Below are 7504 nucleotides of genomic sequence, written 5' to 3'. Positions count from 1 at the left end.
TTTGCTGAATGTTACTTTCATAATTCCTTCTATATTTATTAGTTGACATTCTACTGTAAGATAGAGCTTTCTCTCTGTATTTATTTATATAAGTATGGACTATGAATTTTATTTTATAGAAATGGTTATAATTATTTATTATTATTACAACTTTATTGAGGTATACTTGACATATAATAAGCTACTTACATTTAAAGTGTACAATTTGAGTTCTCATGTATGTATACAGTGAGAAAACCACACCACAATAAGTGAAATGAACACTTTTCACCACCCCCAATTTCCTTGTCCCTCTTGAAAATTCAGTCTCTCTCACTTTCTCTCTCTACATCTTCAGGAAACCATTTATTTGATTTCTGACATTGCAGATTAGTTTTTTCCCCCCTAGAATTTTGTATAAATGAAAATATACAGTATTTTATTTCTGGAAGGATCTGACTTCTTTCACTCAGTGTAATTATTTTCAGATTCATCTGGATTGTCGAGTATATCTATAGCTCATTTTTTTATTGCTGAGTAGTATTCCATTGCATTCATTTACCACAGTTTGCCCATTCACATATTGATGGACTTTTTTTTTTTCTGGTTTAGAACTATTACAAAGTTGCTATGAACAAGTACAAGTCTTTGTATAAGTTTATGTACACATCTTTATATGAATATATTCTTTAATTCTCTTGAAATGGCTGGATCACACAGTAGATTTATACAGAGCTTTAATAAACTCCTAAGTCATCAAAGTGTTTGTACCATTTAGAGTCCCCCAGCAGTATATCAACACTTTTATCGTTTGACGTCCTCGCTAACACTTGGCATGGTCAGTTGTTTTTAGCTAACGCCATTTTAGAGTGTGCATAATGGTACCATTTTATGATTTTAATTTGCTTTTTCCTAATTAATGTTGTTAAACATTATTTTGTGGTCTCATTTACCATTCATGTATTTTTTTGAAGTGTTTTTTCAAATCTTTTACATGTTTTTATTGGTCATTTGTCTTATTATTGAGTTGTAAGAATTCTTTCTAGAAACAAGTCATTTGTCAGACTATACACTTTGCAAATATTTTGTTTAGTCTACAGTTTGCCTTTTCATTTTCTTAATAATGTTATGGAAGTATAAAGGTTTATAATTTTAATGAAGTCCAATTTATCTTTTTTTCTTTTGTAGTTTGTGCTTTTCGTGTCCTATTTGAGAAATCTTTGCATAATCTAAGATCAATGAGATTTCATTCTATGTTTTCTGTTTTTTTTTATATGTATAATAGCTTTATACATGATTTTGTTCTCAAAACCACACATACATGGTTTGAAAAAATGATGGGAAATTTTGTATATGGTTTGAGAAAATGATAAGAAAATGATTAGATTTCCCTCCCTTCCTTTCTCTCTCCCAATCTTCCTTCCTACTTTCCTCTCTTCCTCCCTCCACCCCTTTCTTTTCATATAACTTTCTAATTGTTCCAGCTCCATTTATTGAAAAGATTATCTTTTCCCATTGAATTTCTTTGGCATCTTCGTAGTAAATCAATTGAGCATTTATATGTGTGTTTTCTATACTGTAGATATATATGCCTCTGTCAATATTACTGTCTTGATTGCTACAGCTTTATAGTAAGTTTTAAATTAGATAATTAAATTCTATAACTTTGTTATTCTTTTGACAAACTTGTTTTGAGTATTCTAACTCTTTTGGATTTCCATGTAAAAACTTGGAAGCTTGTCAGTTTCCACAAAATTCTTGCTTATATTTTGATTAATATTATATTGATGCTATAGATTTTTTTAGTGATTTCTTTATAGTTTATAGTTTATGTCTTAAATTGACACAGTCTGAACTTCAAGTGATATTATACCACTTTATCTGAAAATATATGCTTACTCTTAGTGTGTACTCTAAAACAGTATATTTCTTGGCATTTTTTCTATTGTTTTTACACATTTTACATTTAAATATGACATAAATCCTCCAATGTGCTTTATTATTTTTGCTTTAAATTATCAATCATCTTTTACAATATTTAAAATTAATGTCTTTTATAGTTATTATTTCTTTTTCTCCCTATTCGTTTATGTATGGTAATGGGTTATGAGGAGGAAGACCACAGAATTACAGTGCCATTTTCATCTCATCGCGTCAAAGGTACATACTTTCAGCATGATTTATGACTGTCGATGTTCACCACGGTCACCTGGCTAAGGTAGTGTTTGTCAGATTTTTCTACTGTAAAGTTATTCTTTTCCCTCCTTTGCATAATGTACTCTTTAGAAGGAAGCCACTATTTGCAGTCCTCATTTAAGGAATGGAGAGGTATATTTCCCTTCTCTGAGAGCAGAATATCTACATAAATTATTTGAAATTCTTCTGCTCAGGAGATTTATCTAGTCTCCTTTATTTATTAATTTATTCAGCCATTTATTTATGTTAGTATGGACTCATGGATATTTATTTTATACTTTGGGTTACAATACAATACTACTTTTTTTCTTGTGAAAATTGTTTCAGCTTTAGCCTTTGGGAGTTTTTTCCGCGGCTCCTGTGTTCATCTGAAATACCCCTATCAATGTGACTTTTTGTTTTTTTTTAGGACTTTCTTACTTTCTGATAGTAAAAAATGCTCCAGGCTTATATTCTACATATCTTGCCCCAGTCTTTGAACCAGGCACTTCTCCAAGGAGCCCTACTTCCTTTTATTGGAAAAGAGTATTAGAAACACAGACTTGGGCACTAGGTGTATTTGTTGCTGCAGGAGTATCTTTACTTTTTTAGGTTCTCTAAGCCGACAGAGTAAAAAATATATGTGTATATATTAGCTTATGTATATACACATATCTATAAACATTTCTATATGTCACCATCTGTAACTACATTAAGCTAAATATGAATTCAGGCTGATTTTTCAAACTATAATCCATTACTACATGGGTCATTCAAGAATTTTTTTGAATTAAATTTTACTTATTTGATTAGTTCATGTAGTTACATGGTTCAAAAGAGTAAAAGGGTGTGTAATGAAAATTCTCTCATACTCTTTTCTCCATCATGCTGGTTCCCTCCCAGAGGTGATTAATGTTACCAGTTTCTGAAGGGAAATTTAAGTGACTTTCATAGGACCTGCAAGAAACTTAATTTTTAAAGCAGGTTGACATATCTACTTTAATTTTATCCTATAATAATGTAATTCAATCAAATAAGATAGTACCGGTACTATTTTAAAGTAAGAAGGCTGGGAAATAAAAATCTGTTTTCCTCCCAAATTAAAAAAAAATCGTATAAGTGTGTAATGAGGACAATTTGAGAAGGATATAGAAATATCTAAAGTTTAGAGTCAGAATTTGACTGTACTATAAGTCCCATCTCTGCTAGTTCCTAATGCCTTGACATTTCCATAATTTTTAAACTCTGTAAGTCTTAATATTTTCATCTGAATATTATGATAATAATACCTATCTAATATAACCATTAATTATACTTGAAATGCACTTAATCCAATGCCTGGCATAAGCTAACCACTCAATGAATGGTAGTTATTCTTTTTAAGTTGTTTTAGTGTTGAACATAAAGTACTAAAATATTTCATTATATGCCAATAATATTTATTTAAGTTAGCCTCAAATATTGGCTGGAGAGATCTCTAGTTATTTCTTTTCCCCTGCTATCTAAGTAGGTCCATTGCTGGGAAAATTTCATGTCAGCCTCATACACTGCTGGTGGGAATATAAATTGATAGCCACTATGAAAAACAGTATGGAGATTCCTCAAAAAATTAAAAATAGAGCTACCATATGACCCAGCAATTCCTCTTCTGCATATCTACCCCCCAAAATTGAAAACATTTATCCATAAAGATGTACACACTCCGAAATTCATTGCAGCATTATTCATGATAGCCAAGACATGGAAACAATGAAGTGTCTGTCAGTAAGTGATTAGATAAAGATGTGATACATGTATACAATGGAATATTACTCAGCCAAAAGAAAAGATAAAATACTGCCATTTGTGACAACATGGATGGATCTTGAGATTATCATGCTAAGTGAAATAAGTCAGAAGTTGAGAACCATATGATTTCACTCATATGTGGGATAACTGAAAACAACAAATGAACAAGAGAAACAAACAAAAACTCATAGACACAGACAACAGTTTAGTGATTACCAGAGGGAAATGCAGAGAGGTAGATAAAGGTAAAGGAGGTCAAATAGATGGTGATGGAGATTTGACTTGGGGTGGCGAACACACAATGCATTATACAGGTGATGTATTATTGAATTCTACACTTGCAACCTATATAATTTTATTAACCAATGTCATCTCAACAAATTTAATAAAATTAAAAAAAGGAAATTGTATGTTCTATACTTTAACAACAAATCATTGGCGGAAAGTTCCTGCTTCTGGCTCTTGATAGAAATGCAAAATCAAATTTTTAGAAAATAATTTAAAAATTGCTTTTTACCTCTGGTAATGCTACATTGGAGCTTCCTTCAAGTATTTAAAATATTTTGGGGAGTTATTTGCGTAACAGTTAATTTGTACCCTGAGGAGAGATCCTTAAACATGGATGAGTTTCTAAATAAATCTAAGTGACAGTTTGGCAGTAAGAGGACATTTTCCTCTATTTAAGCTGCTTTTCACAATGGACACTTAATCTGGCTAATCAAATGTGACTTATGTCATCAAAATTAGTAAGGCATGAAAAACCTTTATCAAATCATTCATTACATTGCCCATTTGAAACTATGATATCTTTTGCCTTTTTAAGAGCTGCCACTTGGTGCTCCTTTTGCATAGTGAAGGTTTTAGATTTTAAAGATGATGTTTAACGGTCTAGAATTTGCTAATTTCTGTGAAAGTCCTTTAATGTCTATGTTTGCAAAAGAGCTACTTGCATAATTAAAATTATTTCTCTTCTACTCTTTTCATCTTGGGCAGTTTGTAAATCATTTAGTACTACTTTCCCCAAAGTCATATCCTTTCCCAAGTTTATTTTCTTGGTCCTATATAATTCTTATCAAGAAGAGAAAAATCACTGATACCCACTATAGAGATAATTTTAACTAAGTACATTATGCAAGTACAGAAAAATCGCTGATACTCACTATAGAGATAATTTTAACTAAGTAATTATGCAAGTACAGCTGACCCTAAAACAACACAGGTTTAAATTGCACAGGCCCATTTATATGCAATTTTTTTTCAATAAATACTGTAAATGTGTTTTTCTTATGATTTGCTTAATATTTTCTTTTTCTAGCTTATTTTAGTATAAGAACACAGTATATAATACATATAACCTACAAAATATGTGTTAATCGACAGTTTATGTTATCTGTAAGGCTTCCTATCAAAAATAGGCTATTGTAGTTAAGTTTCGGGGGAGTCAAAAGTTACCCCTGGATTTTTAATGTACAGAGGGTTGGTCCCCCTAACTCCTGCATTGTTCATGGGGCAATTATATTCAAATTTACTTAGTCTGATCCTCTTTTCAGGTGTAATGTCAACCAAAGTTTGTCATCATCAATTCTACACCAACAGGAGTCCTCAATTTGAGGTGCAGTGAGGGGAGACAACTTTATTCAGTGTAGACCCCTGAATTATGATACAGCTCATTGTAGAATAGCATGACTGTGATACAGCTCAATTATGATACAGTACTGTTGTTAAACAGCACAGCTGTGAGGCAGTTGCCTGGGCAAGGCAACTCCAGTGTTACATCTCTGGTATTACAGCTTCTGTCCAGTGAGACAGTTTCACTACACTGTTGTAGATCAGCCAACATTGAAGCTCTGGCCGATGTTACTGCTGCAACCAGGGAAACACAGTCTTGGATAGAAACTGAAAGTGTGCTCCACTGAGAGCAGGGATACTGACTTCAGTAGAGAGAAGTTCCCACCCCTGGCCCTGACTGGTCTTTTTCTGTGCAAATGAGGACTCAAAATCTTCACAATTTGATTGGTCTAAATAGCACCATCCCCACTGGTCAGAAAGGAGCTGTTATGATTGGTTGGTAAAGATGTAAATGAGAATATAGCTCTGTAGCTCTGATTGGATGAGGAAAGTCTCAAGTCTTGGTCAAATTTTGATCGTAGGAGCTCTCTTATAAAGATTGACTTAGATGGTAGGTACATAGTACAGGAGTCTTGGCATCTCAGTCTGTGGCCTTTCACTGAAATGCTGTGTGCTTGAGGTACCTCTGCAAACAATGGCTGCTAGACTCTGGTTACGAATTTGAGCTCAGTTAACCACAGGGATTATTTTGTGCAGGTACGTTCTTCTTAGGGTCAATAATAGTTAATATATACAGCTATGAAGTCCTAGATGTTATAATACACCTAGGGATGTATATACAAGTTGGTGTATTACATTCCTTTTACTTTCAGCTTTGTTTTTTTTTTATACTCAGGTGAATTTTTAAATCAACCTCTAATTTTATCATAAAGTCATTCATTTTTGTAATTAGTCGCCATGCAATAGTATTTGCCCTGTTTATGTCTCATTTTTATAATCTAACAGGGGATTTCCAGCTAAATAAATCTCAGTAAGCTTGTTTTTTGATTCAGGGAAATGCAGATTTTATCTAATTGGTGAATCAATCTCTGTCTATTAGGTAACCCCGCGAAGCGCAGAGTCTAGGGAATAATTTTACACCAGAGACTTGCCAGTTTGAGTAAAAACTCTTCTATGGGCATTTAGAAATAAAATTAAAATTTGCCTTGGTAATTGTAGCTTGACAGATGTGTTGCTAAATTCTAACACACAGCCAATTCTAAAGGTGAATTGTCAGCTAGCTACAAGATTTTTAAACAGTGCTCATAAGAGAAATATGCAAGTCCACAAATGACAGAATCTGTCAGATATTGCTTAATGTAATGTCAGATATTGCTTAATGTAATGTCTTTGAAAGACTAGATAAAAATAAGTGTCTGAACATCAAATAGTGCTGGGGTTTCCTAATGGTTGCCTGACTTAAATGTATTAATTACACAATTATCTGTACTAACTTAATAAATAAAAATGTAAGAAAGTGAAATTTATGAGAAACAAAACTGATCTGGCTCCTCTAGATACTGTGGTGTGGAACAATTTAACTCCGTGCACGTGCGTGCATGTGCGTGTGTTGTGCATGCTGTGTCGTATTTTTCTCATTTATAAAATTCTGGCTAGTTTTATATTTTAATGAAGCATGATGTGGAACAGAGCTATACAATAGAATGTTCTGTGATAATGGAAATGTTCTATATCTTTACTCTTTAACATGTAGCCACTAGACTCATTGAAAACTTGAAATGTAGCTAATAAAATGAGTAACCAAATTTTAAATTAACTAATTTAAATGAATTTAAATATCCATATGTGGCAAATGACTACTGTATTGGACGGTGCAATTCTAGACACTGACATATCAACAACACTCCCTTTGTAGGCACAGGTGAGAACAGCTTCTAGGTTAACAGTCATTGCAATGTAGAACAGAATTCTCTCTTATCTCAAGGTAAACATT

The sequence above is a fragment of the Pteropus vampyrus genome, unplaced genomic scaffold, assembly GCF_000151845.1.
Source record: "Pteropus vampyrus isolate Shadow unplaced genomic scaffold, Pvam_2.0 Scaffold1, whole genome shotgun sequence".
NCBI lineage: Eukaryota > Metazoa > Chordata > Mammalia > Chiroptera > Pteropodidae > Pteropus > Pteropus vampyrus.
The sequence above is the reverse complement of the archived record's forward strand: the minus strand, read 5'-3'. Positions refer to the sequence as shown.